This window comes from Pelophylax lessonae (genome assembly GCF_965119305.1).
Source record: "Pelophylax lessonae genome assembly, chromosome: 2".
Lineage (NCBI taxonomy): Eukaryota > Metazoa > Chordata > Amphibia > Anura > Ranidae > Pelophylax > Pelophylax lessonae.
The window spans coordinates 268,139,203-268,153,886 of NC_138769.1; positions in this window are offsets into that span (position 1 = coordinate 268,139,203).

The window sequence follows — 14,684 nt, forward strand, 5'->3', positions numbered from 1 at the left end:
TTCCCCCCAGCCACATACAACACCACGGGTACCAGATAGGTGACAACGAGCACCCTGGGATGCCTGCTGTGGTTGGTGTTCCTCCTCCTCAAAGCCACATTCCTCCTCTGACTCCTCTTCCTCAGACTCCTCTTCCAGTGTTGCCGCAGGTCCAGCAAGCGATGGTAAGGCTGTTTCTGGTGGTGGTGATGGTGACCACAACTCTTCCTCTTCCTCTTCACGCTCATCTACGGCCTGATCCAGCACTCTTCGCAGGGCACACTCCAGGAAAAAAACATATGGGATGATGTCGCTGATGGTGCCTTCGGTGCGACTGACTAGGTTTGTCACCTCCTCAAAAGGACGCATGAGCCTACAGGCATTGCGCATGAGCGTCCAGTAACGTGGCAAAAAAATACCCAGCTCCGTAGAGGCTGTCCTAGCACCCCGGTCATACAAATACTCGTTGACCGCTTTTTCTTGTTGGAGCAGGCGGTCGAACATTAGCAGTGTTGAATTCCAACGTGTCGGGCTGTCGCAAATCAAGCGCCTCACTGGCATGTTGTTTCGCCGCTGAATATCTGCAAAGTGCGCCATGGCCGTGTAGGAACGCCTGAAATGGCCACACACCTTCCTGGCCTGCTTGAGGACGTCCTGTAAGCCTGGGTACTTCTGCACAAAGCGTTGCACAATCAGATTCAACACATGTGCCATGCACGGCACATGTGTCAACTTGCCCAAATTCAATGCCGCCAACAAATTGCTTCCGTTGTCACACACCACTTTGCCGATCTCCAGTTGGTGCGGGGTCAGCCACTGATCCACCTGTGCGTTCAGGGCGGACAGTAGTGCTGGTCCGGTGTGACTCTCTGCTTTCAGGCAAGTCAACCCCAAGACAGCGTGACACTGTCGTATCCGGCATGTGGAATAGCCCCTGGGGAGCTGGGGGGGTGCAGTTGGTGTGGAGCAAGACGCAACAGCAGAAGAGGACTCAGCCGAGGAGGTTAGCAAAGAGGATGGAGTAGGAGGAGTAGAGGAGGTGGCAGCAGGCCTGCCTGCAAGTCGTGGCGGTGTCACCAACTCCTCTGCAGCAGAGCCACGCATTCCATGCTTGGCAGCCGCCAGAAGTTTACCCAATGCGCAGTGTAAGTGATATACCTGCCCTGACCGTGCTTTGCAGACCAGCTATCAGTGGTCAGATGGACCCTTGCCCCAACACTGTGTGCCAGACGTGACATGATTTCCTTTTCCACAATAGAGTACAGGTTGGGGATTGCCTTTTGTGAAAAATAATTTCGGCCGGGTACCTTCCACTGCGGTGTCCCAATAGCGACAAATTTTTTGAAGGCCTCAGACTCCACCAGCTTGTATGGTAAAAGCTGGCGGGCTAAGAGTTCCGACAAGCCAGCTGTCAGACGCAGGGGTGACTCTGTGAGATTGGCTTCTTACGCCCCAACATTTCCTTGACAGACACCTGACTGTGGGCAGATGAGCAGGAACTGCTGAAGGTGAGAGGCGGAGGGGCGGGTTGTTGATAGGGGGCATGGAGGACAGCAGTGGTTGACGTGGCTGAAGATGCTGGACCAGAAGGAGGATGGTGGCTTTCAGTTTGTGTGCTGCTTTTACTCATGTGTTGATCCCATAGGCGTTTGTGATGTGAGATCATGTGCCTTCGCAAAGCAGTTGTACCTAGGTGGGTGTTGGACTTCCCACGACTCAGTTTCTTTTGGCACAGGTCAGGGGCGTAACTACAGGGGTTGCAATCGCTACCGGGCCCCATGCTCCAGGGGGCCCGGTAGCAAACCAGTGGGTGAACTTCCAGGATCGCAAGGGTCACACTTGCGACCGGACCCTGGCATTGCACCACTGTGGGGAGGCCCCAAGATTGCAGGAAGGGGGCCCACAAGATTGCAGGAAGGGGGCCCACTGCAGAACTTGTGAAAGAATCCTGCTGCGGGACCGTAATAAAAGGCCATGCAACTAGTGCAAAGAGCCCCAGGATTAGTGGGAAGAGCCCTGGGCTTGAAGGTAAGGGCCCTGGCCAGGGGTCTGAGGGGCCCTTCATGGTTTCTTGCATCAGGGCCCTGAAGGTTCTAGTTACGCCTCTGGCACAGGTTACAAATGGCATCGCTGATATCAGAGGCAGACACACAAAAAAAATGCCACACTGCTGAGCTTTGCAAGGACGGCATTCTGGTGGTGGCAACAGCTTGCGTTGATTGGCGTGCTGTCTGGCTGACCCCGGGTGCCGAATCTACATGCTGTCTGACTGCGCCACTAGCTCCTTGCAATGACCTCCTCCCCCTGCTTCCAACTCGTCTCCTCCTCCTCCTCTCTGTCTCCCCATCTGAACTTTCCCCCTCTTCTTCTGCTCTTCGAGCAGGCACCCAGGTGACATCCACAGACACATCGTCATCATCAGCCGCTTCACTTGACAACTCAGCAAAGGCAGCAGCAGCAGGTACAACATCATCATCATCATCACAATGTACGTCCATGTGTATAATGCTGCCTGACTGAGACATATCCCCGTTATCTACATCCTCTGGCACTAATAGTTGCGCATCACTTATTTCTTCCAACTGATGTGAAAATAACTCCTCTGACGGATCAAGTGAAGCGGCTGTGGTGCTAGTGTTGGTGGTGGTGCCGGCGGGCTGGCGAGTGGTAAATTGAGAGGTGCCCGAAGCTGAGCTGGAGGAGGATGGTGCATTACGGTTCCGAGCGGAAGCTGTAGACGATTGGGTGTCCTGTGTAAGCCAGTCAACTATGTCCTCAGAATTTTTTGAGTTCAGGGTCTGTGGTGGCCTCTGAACACTGGGCATTATTCTACGGCCTAAGGAAATCACAGCACCACGACCACGACGGCCCTTGCGGGGTGGCCTGCCTCTGCCTGTCATTTTTTTTTTTAATGTGTTGTACTATGAGTGCAAGGTGCTGTGCCACCCTATAGGAGTGTTGGGCAGTGGGTACAGTACACTCTGTGGGCCTGACAGTCACTGGCACCCAGGCAACTGCAATTATTAAAAAAATATATTTTTTTTTACTTTGCAAGCTGCTGTGCCACCTTATATATCAGTGGTGGGTGGGCAGTGGCACAGTACACTCTCTGTGGACCTGACAGTCACTGGCACCCAGGCAACTGCAATTATAAACAAAATATATATTTTTTTACTTTGCAAGCTGCTGTGCCACCTTATATATCAGTGGTGGGTGGGCAGTGGCACAGTACACTCTCTGTGGACCTGACAGTCACTGGCATCCAGGCAACTACAATTATAAACAAAATATATATTTTTTTACTTTGCAAGCTGCTGTGCCACCTTATATATCAGTGGTGGGTGGGCAGTGGCACAGTACACTCTCTGTGGACCTGACAGTCACTGGCACCCAGGCAACTGCAATTATTAACAAAATATATATTTTTTTACTTTGCAAGCTGCTGTGCCACCTTATATATCAGTGGTGGGTGGGCAGTGGCACAGTACACTCTCTGTGGACCTGACAGTCACTGGCACCCAGGCAACTGCAATTATAAAAAAATATATATATTTTTTTACTTTGCAAGCTGCTGTGCCACCTTATATATCAGTGGTGGGTGGGCAGTGGCACAGTACACTCTCTGTGGACCTGACAGTCACTGGCACCCAGGCAACTGCAATTATAAAAAAAATATATATTTTTTTACTTTGCAAGCTGCTGTGCCACCTTATATATCAGTGGTGGGTGGGCACGCAGTGGCAATGCAGTGGGCACAGTACACTCTGTGGACCTGACAGTCACTGGCAGCCCAGGCAACTGCAATAATAAAAAATATTTTTTTTTTCAATTTGCAACAAGATGCTGTGCCACCATATATATATATCAGTGGTGGGCAGTGCACTGCAGTGGGTACAGTGCACTCTGTGGACCTGACACAGCACTCACTGCAATTATGACAGAGGAAAAAAATATATATTTTTTAAAATGCAAGGTACTGTGCCTGTGCCACCCGAAATGAGTGTGGTGTGCACACAGTACTGTGGTGGGTCTGTGGCCTCTCACACACAGCGGGCAGGCAACTGCAGTGTACAATACATATATATATATATACATATATATATATAAAAAGGAAAAACTCAATTACCAGCCCTTAAAAGGGCTTTTGGGGACACTAGATATATATATATATATATATATATATATATAAAAATAAAAAAAATCCTCAATTACCAGCCCTTAAAAGGGCTTTTGGGGACACTAGATATATATATATATATATATATATATATATATCTATATAAAAAAACAAATCCTCAATTGCCAGCCCTTAAAAGGGCTTTTGGGGACACTAGATATATATATATATATATATATATAAAAGAAGAAAAAACTCAATTACCAGCCCTTAAAAGGGCTTTTGGGGACACTATATATATATATATATATATATATATATATATAAAAAATTACACAAATACCAGCCCTTAGAAGGGCTTTTTGGGGTGCTGTCAGGATGCTGTCCTTACAGCAGTAGTGGACCAAGAACACTGCAAGACCAGGAACACTGACTAACTGTCCCTAGCTTAACAGCAGCAGCAGCAGCTCTCCCTGCTCTCACTAACACACACTGCTTCAGAATGATCTAAGATGGATGCTGCCCTTGCTTATTTATAGGAGGTGGGAGGGTGTGGGAGGGAGGTATGCTGATTGGCTGGAAATGTGCCTGCTGACTGTGAAGTTCAGGGTCAAAGTTTGCCTCAATGATGTATTATAGGGGGCGGACCGAACATCGCATATGTTCGCCCGCAGCGGCGAACGCGAACATGCTAAGTTCGCTGGGAACTGTCCGCCGGGAACTGTCCGCTGGCGAACAGTTCGGTACACCTCTAAAGGAGCAAAACAGACTAGTATAAATAAATAGATAGATATAATAAATATAATCCCCCATGGATTTCGAGGTGTGTTTAGGATCATTATCCATTTGTAGAAGCCATCCTCTCTTTAACTTCAGCTTTTTCACAGATGGCAGCAAGTTACCATCCAAAATATGCTGAAATTTTATTGAATCCAATTTTCCTTCTACTCGTGAGATGTTCCCTGTGCCACTGGCTGCAATACAACCCCAAAGCATGATTGATCCTCCCCCATGCTTAACAGTTGGACAGAGGTTCTTTTCATTAAATTCTGTGCCCCTTCTTCTCCAAACGTATTTTTGCTCATTCCGGCCAAAAAGTTCAATTTTAACCTCATCGGTCCACAGAACTTGTTTCCAAAATGCATCAGGCTTGTCTATATGTTCATTTGCAAAGTTCAAACGCTGATTTTTGTGGTGAGGACATAGAAGAGGTTTTCTTCTGATGACTCTTCCATGAAGACCATATTTGTACAAGTATCTCTTTATAGTGGAATAGTATAAGACAACTCAAGTGTCTGCCAGATCTTTCTGGAGGGATCGTGCAGTCAAACATGGGTTTTGAATTGTTTTTCTCACAATCCTGTGAGCTGTTCTGTCTGATATTTTTCTTGGTCTTCAAGATCTTGCTTTAACTTCCACTGTTCCTGATGACTGCCATTTCTTAATTACATTCCGAACAGAGGATATTGCCATCTGAAAACGCTTTTCTATCTTCTTATAGCCTTCTCCAGCTTTGTGAGCGTCAACTATTTTCAGTTTCAGTTTTCTAGACAACTGCTTAGAAAATCCCATGGTGCTGATTGTTGGGGCAAGGTCAGATGAGTCTGGGCATTTAAAACCTTTGAGATTGACATCACCTGGTCTTCCCAGACGATGATTGAGAACAATCCATGACACTGGCAGGTCTCAGCCTTGCAAAGGGGGCAGTGCATGCTATAAATTCTGAAGGGTGCCCAAACTTTTGCAGACGTCATTTTTTAGTTTTCTGTAATTTTGAAAGTGTCAATGATGGAAATAAAATCTAACTTTTGTTGACATAATTTAAGAATGTCTAATCTGTAATTTGATGCCTTTTGGAGATTTTTCCATCTTTCCTTGGCTTCTTTATGCACATTAATACAAATTTTTACCTGGGGTGCCCAAACATTCGATCCCCACTGTATATGTTATAGGTGTAAACATATTAATTAACAAAGCAAGCAAAAAAAAAAAGTTTTAATTATTAATACAGTAGTTTATAAAATAGAAGTAAATAAAAAATAAAACTGCAGGAAAATTATAAAAACATTTGGAAGGAGAAAAAGGCTGATCTAATAAGGCTGATTAGAGTTAATTAAGGGTTCGTAAGGGGTTAAACAGAGAAACAACTTAATAAAAACTAAAAAATAAACACATTTTTTTTTTATTTGACAAGGTTGCTTTGACCAGTTCTGGACCGGAAGGATTTGCCCCCTTAATGACCAGGCCATTTTTTGCGCTTTGGCACTGCGTTATTTTAACGGAAAATTGTGCGATTGTGCGACACTATACCCACATAAAATTTATGTCCTTTTTTTTCCCACAAATAGAGCTTTCTTTTGGTGGTATTTGATCACCTCTGCGATTTTTATTTTTTGCGCTATAAACCAAAAGTAGGCACAATTCTGAAAAAAAAAAACAATATTTTTCACATTCTGCTATATAACATTCCCCAAAAAAATTTAAAAATCTAATTTTTTTAACGTTTTAGGCCTCTACATATTTTTAGTAAAAAAAAATCGCACTAAGCCTTTTTTGATTGGTTTGTGCAAAAGTTATCGCATCTATAAACTAGGGGAAAGATTTTGTCATTTTTATTGTTTTTTAATTTTTTACTAGTAATGGCGGCGATCTGCGATTTTTTGCAGGACTGCGACATTGCGGTGGACAGATCGGACCCCTAACTGACATGTTTTACATTTTTGGGGGGAACCAGTGACATTAATACAGTAATCAGTGTTAAAAATATGCACTGCTACTGTAATAATGACACTGACAGGGAAGGGGTTAACACAGTGGGTGAACAAGGGGTTAAATGTAAGCCTAGGGGAGTGTTTCTAACTGTGGGGGGATGGGTTTTTGAAATGATCACAGAGATCTGTGATCCTATATAGAAGGATCACAGGCGCTCTGTGATCATTCCAGAGAGAAGAACGGTCAGCTGTGTTTACAATAGCTGACCGTCCTTCTCTCTTAGCGGGGAGCGATCGCGGGTGTCCTGCAGCAATCTGAGCCACCGGCCCCGTGCATCATAGTCTCCGCTATGGGGGCTAGAGCGTGCCGCCGGCGGCGCGTCCCCCCCCTAGCAGCAGGTGTGCGACCGACATAGGGCTATGTCCGTTCACGCAGGAGAGGCTGCCTGCCGCAGTAAAACTGCGACGGGCGGTCTTTAAGTGGTTACATTAACTTCATTTACAGATCAAAGTTCATCCCTTTGATATGTAAATGAACAGAAAGATACAATGTTTCTTTTTATCTCTCTTTCAGCGCTGTGTAATGTTGTTGATAAACATTGCCGGCTGATTTTTTTTTTTTTTTCTTTTTTTTGACAGCTGCCAGCAGGAAGCTGCTCTACACTTGTTACATGAATAATGGAAATGCTGGATTAAGATTTGAGTTAGGGAGTTGAATCGAGATCACAATCATTTAACGATCAATCGTACATCTCTAGCTCATACCTATTAAGGTGTCCTTTTATGAACGGGTGAATTTTTTTCTCCGTTGGCTTCTCTACAGTTCTCCAGGGAAAATTATCACATCTGGCACCCATTTTATGAATTGGAGAACTTCAGTTCGCCCAGGGTGATCAGAGGAGAACAGTTTTCTTGGAGATCTGTGTAGAAGTCAATGGAGCGTCTGTAATCTCGTGAGACAAAGCGAGATTACAGTAGTATGAAAATCCCTGGCGCGCTTTAACAAGCAGAGATAAATTATCACTGCTGAGTACACAAGGTTAATAAATAATAGTCCCCTTACATAAATATATATATATATATACACTGAATACACACACACATACATTGTATATATATATACACATTAAATATATATCTACATGTATGTGTGTATATATATACATGTATATATATACATAAATATGGCAAGGGGACATGAATACTGTGTTGGGGGGTCTGAACGAGGAAGAAGGAAGTCCATAATCTTCCTTTTTCCCCCTCAGTTCTCCCCCGATTCTGTCTTCACTCCCCGCTTCACAAGCTCCAGGCTGGTGAACCCGGGAGTGTGAATTCTGGCACAGATCGCCAGTGAAGTGCGGAGATCGCAGCTTCATAGCCTGGCCATTTCTGTGTCTGTCAATGACAGATTCCCATGTGAAGAGATGATCAGCGGAGAACATGTTCTCCCCCGATCATTTCTGTTTCATAAACTGAGAATGATCGGAAATGAGCTGTGATCAGCAGGATCACTGCTCATCTCCGTTTCATAAAAGGACACCATAATGGGTATTTAGGTGGAAGTTTAGTCAAAAGCTATTGAAGACTAAGTCTGCTTTCACCCCCATTCTAAGTCTTTTCTATCTAATCCTGTAAAGAAAATATGTGTATACTTACCTATTTTGAAGGGCCACTCCAGTCCGGTCCCAGGAATAGCCGACAACGGATGCCCCACAGTAACCCCATAGATGATGTCCTCTCCCAGGCATTTGAAGCCATTGTAGGCGATCTCTCCTCTACACAGAAGCCACCACTAGAGAGATGATGTGACTGGACCAGAGTGGTTTCAGAATAGGTAAATATTGGCAATTATGGTATACAGATCTTTTCTTTACAGGGTTAGATAAAATAGGCTTAGAATAGGGATGGGAGTAGATTTAGCCTTAGTTAGCTTTTGAATAAACTTCCACTTTAAGTCTAACTTGGCTTTTTAGGATTGGAGATCGCGTTGGACTGACTCACTCATTTGAGGGTCTGTGGCTGGGTGATGGTTGGGGCGGGTAGGGAGTGTTCACTCCCAGTGATTCTGGCCCAACAGAACGGAAGGAGGGAGGTGAGCCCTTTTGGGGGGGCTTGGGCTGCTACCTCTGGGTATGGCCTTGAGGGTCTTAGCCTAATATATTTGTAAGGGTAGGCGGAAGGAGCACCCGATATCTGATGAGAATCAAAGTGGAGATGATTTTATAGTCACTTTATTCAAAGAAACAACAAATGGTCAAGCCAACACGTTTCGAGGGAACAGAGACTCCCCCTTCTTCAGGGCTGTTGTTCTTTGCTAGTGTTGAGTGGGGATATATCCACAACTGCTGTGTCTGACACTGTAATCAAGATGGTTATTGTTTCCTCTTTCAGAGGCAGTGAGGCCACGCTCGACCATTTGTTTCTTTTAATAAAACAACTATAAAATCACCTCCACTCTGCTTCTCATTGGAAAACTGAAGCTCCTTCCTCCTACCCTTACTTTTTGTATAACAGCATTGTAAACATACATTGAGAATCTCCTAGTAGAGTAGAAACACTACCAGGTTTGGTTCGCACCAGAACTCTCGAACACTGCAATAGTTTGGAGCCGAATAACAAACCCCATTTAAGTCTATAGAACCCAAACTGGAAAAATCTAAAACTGCCCATTTTGAGGGCTTAGATGCAAGTTATTGGGCATACAAAGGGTATGAGGGTCCAGGTACTCCCCTGGGGGCCATGTATCAATGAAACTTTTTTTAAAAACATAATTTGTAAATGAGCAGTGATTTACTGATGCCTAAAGTGAAACAATAAAAATAAAAGATTCCTTTAAATATAGTGCCTGGGGAGGTCCCCTTGGCCTGTCTGTACTGTGTATAGAACCTGCTGCAGCAAAAATGACATTTATAAAGGCAAAAAAATAAAATCTTCCCTGCAAGCTTTCCTTTTTTTTTTAAACAACAGCCTGGGGAGCCAGTCTGTATGATGAGGCCACAATTTAGTGCACTCGGAAAAGAGATTTTTTTGGTTAAATTCTGTTGTCTTTTTCCCAGACTTTCGATAGAAGTAACAGGTGTGGAAAAATTGGGCTTTGGGTGTTGGTGTTGCCTTCACATACTAACCCTAGAGAGGTACTCTTGATGAAAGCAAGAATTGGCCTGTCAAAAATGTAAATGATATGTCCTGGTCAAAAGGTGGACTCGGAACAAGGTTAGAGTTTTTTGGATAAATTCAGGTATCTGTTTCGCAGACTTTAAATAGAAGTAACAGTTGTGGAAAAATTGGACTTTGGGTGTTGGTGGTGCCTTAACATGGCAACCCTATAAAGATTCTCTTGATGAAAGAAAGAACTGGCCTTGCTGTATAAAAACTAAATTTGATGCACCTGTCAAACAGGTGTAGAAATTTTGGTCCTTGGGTGTTAATTATGCCCATGAAACCTATACCAAAAAATTTCTTCCAGATGAAATCATCACCTACAAAGCTAGGCGGAGTTTCCAGATCCAGAAAACACTTAATTGGCGACATCATCATCAGGGGCTTGATAGCTGCTGCTAATTCAGGACTGACTCATTTTAATAAATGTCAGCGAGTCAACTGAGTCTGTTGGACAGACGCGCTGTTTTATCTGTCGCAAAACCTCTGGCAGCACTGAATACCTATTCAGAAATCACAATGGATGCAGGGCAGCCTAGCAGCTCAATTGCATACTGGACAAGTTCTAACAAGTGGTCTATTCTCATGTAACCAAGTGGATCGTCAACTGGAAAGCTCTCCATGTCTGTTTTCACCCCTAGATAATCTCCCACCATATCACTCCTTGATAATCTCCCACCATATGATGCAGACACAGCCAATGGCATGTGGAAGCTGGCAGCCCTGGGCGCTGAGGACTAAAAAACATTTGAAATGCATCACTGAGGCGGCCCCCTTCTCCACCGATCCTCTGTTGACCAACAGATGCTTTAAAACTAGCTTTTCCATGAGTCAGTAACCTAGTAGAGTCTAATAAGGCATTACAAAAACTCATCTTTAAGGTGTCCTCAAGATATTTCATCCTCTGCTCCCTCTAGGTGGATAAAGGAACGGCTAGTGAATGGAGGAAATACTTGATAAGACCCACATCCCTGGTACAAAAGAAAAAAAGAGAGGAGAAATCCCCCTAATGGGACTTTAATGGTCTTTATCCTATTGGTTGTTAGTAACCCAATGAGTTAAATGTAGTACAGAAGATAAAATGAATTACATATTTATTTTTACAAAAAATGGAACATACAAACAGAGGGTGGCTAGCCCTAAAAAGACTACATCATAGGTTGTCAATGTATTTACAGACACTAATGCATAAATGTGTGAACGGATTACTCATAGAGCAACATGGCTGCACATCCGACGCATTTTTGAATTTTTTTTCCTTCTTCAGGGGTGTATGAATGGTGTAGTCCAAAACAACACTTCTGTGATGTAGAAAGAGTACATGATGAGTAGATGACATGCTGATGGTCTGGGAGGGTCCCATCGAAACTCTACAAAAGTGTTTGGAAGTCATGAATTCTAATATCTAAAATCTTACTTTCACCATGAACCACAGTCCAACTTCTATAACATTTTTGGACATTACCATCTTTAAGGGTCCAAAGGCTGAAGTCTCAACTTCCTGATTTAGGAAACTGACATCTGGGAACAATATTGTTCAATTTTCTAGTTTCAACCCTAAACCCCTACTAAAGTCAATTCTGTACAATCAATATCTACGGATTGTTAGAAACTGTTTTGATAATGAGTTTTCAAAAGGGAAGCTGACATCTTACGTTATTGACCAGGGGGTATTCAAAAACATGCCTGAAAAAGGGCAGTTCTGCCTTCCCATCATGCCCTGTTGTACGGCCCCAAAAAAACTAAAATTGACGATAATTAGAATTATTACCCGTTTTTGCAATCAGCACTCGCAGGTCAAAGATATAATCTCCAAATATTGGCACCTTTTAAGTATGGACCCAACCATTGGCCCCCTTGTTCCAGCTAGACCTGCAATTACATATAGACAAGCCAAATCTATTGGCGATTACAGTATTTGGTACACAGCTGTAAATATTGGCAATTTATGTGTATGGAGAAGAGGGTACATCTACCCAATGGCACCCTCTTTAAACATAGACATTATGCAGATTGTAAGACGACGGGTGTTGTTTACTTTTTGACTTGTGAGTGTGGTTGCTTTTATGTTGGAAAAACCATTCAGGAGTTCTGGAAGAGAGCCTTTCGTCATAACCTAAGTATGAGGGTATGTAATCCAGACTTCCCTTGGGGCTGTCATGTAACAGCAGTGCATGACGGAAAGTTTCCTAAGATTATATTCCTTATATTGGACCGTGTCCATCTGCCCTCTTGGGGCGGTGATTGGAATAAACAATTATTACAATGCAAACTTAATCCATAATTTTGATGCCACCTCCCCTCCAAACTTGAATGATGCTAGTAATTTTAAGCCTTTTTTGGAAGGATTTTCCTCAGGGGGGTGAGGAAAATTAACTATATTAAACAACAAATATCTTGGTTCATTGCCTTAGGATATGTGGCAACTATTACTAGGTTTTCATTTTATCTTGTTTCCTTATGTAATATAATCTGTGTACGTATTTGTGTATCTTTCTAGGGAATTTTCTGCTTGGCTTTTGCTCTGTATTTAACTTTTTGTATATTGGCTATAATAAGTCTTTCAAGTATAATGGTGTTGGTTTTGCTTTATTTTTATACTTTATGTTTTTTCTACTGTTTTAATGTATTGTTTATCCTTCCCATCCGCAGGGAGTATTCCTCCATTTTTTGTTGCAGCCAGTGTGTCTCTTCCTGTGGAGTCCACCCGGCGTACCCAGGTCGCTTCTCCTCTGCGTTCCGCCCACATAACATCTGGGGGTTCTGGTGGACGGATGCCTTCCCTGTTGCTTCCTGCACGGGGAGCCTCCCCCTTGTCCATCTCCACCCTCTTCTGCGCTGCCGTGCGTGTGATGCGGGACGCCGTTCCGACACAGTGGGCAGGGCGGCGCCGCACGCACAGGGACCAGGCTGGAACACAGGCGTCATTGCGTCCAGCACAGACTTCTGGTTCCGGCTCGACCTCCACCCTTGTTTGTCGGTATATTTAAGGGAGGTAGTGCAGGGTGTTCACCTGCCTCCCTCGAATGATGGCCGAAGGCTCTGTGGGTCTCCATCCTTTGACTGGTAAGATCCCTCTTACAACCATGATGCAATTGCCCTATTTGATATCAAAAAACCCTTTTTCTTTTTTTGTGCCCCCCCTTTTTTGTGCTTGGGTCTAGATATTTATTAGTTAAAATTTTAGCAACCCACTTTCAAAGTCATTTTTTTTGTATTGGCATTACTATAGTATGACTTATTTGTACCTTATGGGTGCAGTTACGGTCTAGTCTCCACGTCATACATTTATTGAATCAGTATAGTTATTAACATACTCATGTTTAACAAACTTGTAAATGATAGTATACTCATTTAAGTATACCTTTTTTTTTTTTCCTTTTTGGTTCATTTAGAGCTTTTGCTCTTACTGCACGCTGTTGCCGCTGGGGCACTCTGCAAGGTCTTGTTGGGCTCCATGGTTTGGAACATCTGTATGCGCAATCTCGGTTGCTGCTCCTTTCGGTCTACTGGGATGGATATAACAATATGTTGATTTTATATAAATTGTTTGCGATTTTGTGACTCTTTGCATCATGTAAGTGTATTATTCAGACATTGTTAGGATGTTCTGCATACTTATCAGTATAGATCATTTTTGTATACTCAGCAGTATAGATAATCTGTGCTTATATGTACTCTTTCTACCTCATTGAAGTGTTGTTTTGGACTACACCATTCATACACCCCCAAAGAAGAAATAAAATCCAGAAACGCATCGGGTGGGGAGCCATGTTGCTCTATGAGTAAAGTCCCATTAGGGGGTTCCTCCTCTCTTTTTTTCCTCTGTGGGGATGGGATGAATTCAGAGACTTTTCCCTTGTAATGGTAGTCAAGGAGTGTTGCAAACCAATAGTGATCCTTCTCCTTGATGCCACAAATTCTCGGGTCCTTTCACAAGCTTTGAAGAATGAGGGAGCTCATGCACTGTAGGTTTGCAGAGGCTTGAGAAGCAGAGTCATCGGATCACTGAGGTTTACATTATCTAGATCTGCCTCCACCCAGTCACGTACTTATACCAAGGGTTCTGGGGATGAAAAAAATCATCTCTTAAGGTTTGATGTATATCGGTCTCTGCTTCAATGATTCCAAAACTGCCAGAACCCTCCTCCTCCTCCTTTTGTGTGTTCTGTGGCGTCGCAAGTTAGCCTGACTCCTTGAAAAGCCCCTTGAACACTTAGTGAGTGCTGGTGGTTCATAGGCAGAGGAGGGCATGGAGGAGGAGGAGGAGGTGGATGGAGACGGGGCAGCAAAACAAGCTGCAGCACTTTGAGTTGCAAGCAGAGTTGCCCAGTGTGCTGTGAATGAAATATATCATCCCTGACAATGCTTGCTGGAGCACATGTCAGCAGCAACATGGACCTTGCAGCTGATTGCCTTGCCCAACGATACCACAACATTGCCTTCAACATGATGGTACAGAGCTGGAATAGCCTTACGTGCAAAGAAATAGTGGCTGGGAACCTGAAATTGTGGTACAGCACATTCTGCAAATTCACGGAAGGGGGCAAAATTCACCAGATGGAAAGGCAGGATTTGTAAAGCCAGCAGCTTTGACAAGCTTGAATTTATATGCTGGGTATGTGGGGGGCAGTGACGGTATTTTTTTTTTTTTTCGCTGCAGCAGCTGGGGAAGAGAAATTTGCCATCTATAGTCTACAGCTAGGATTGTGCTGCTG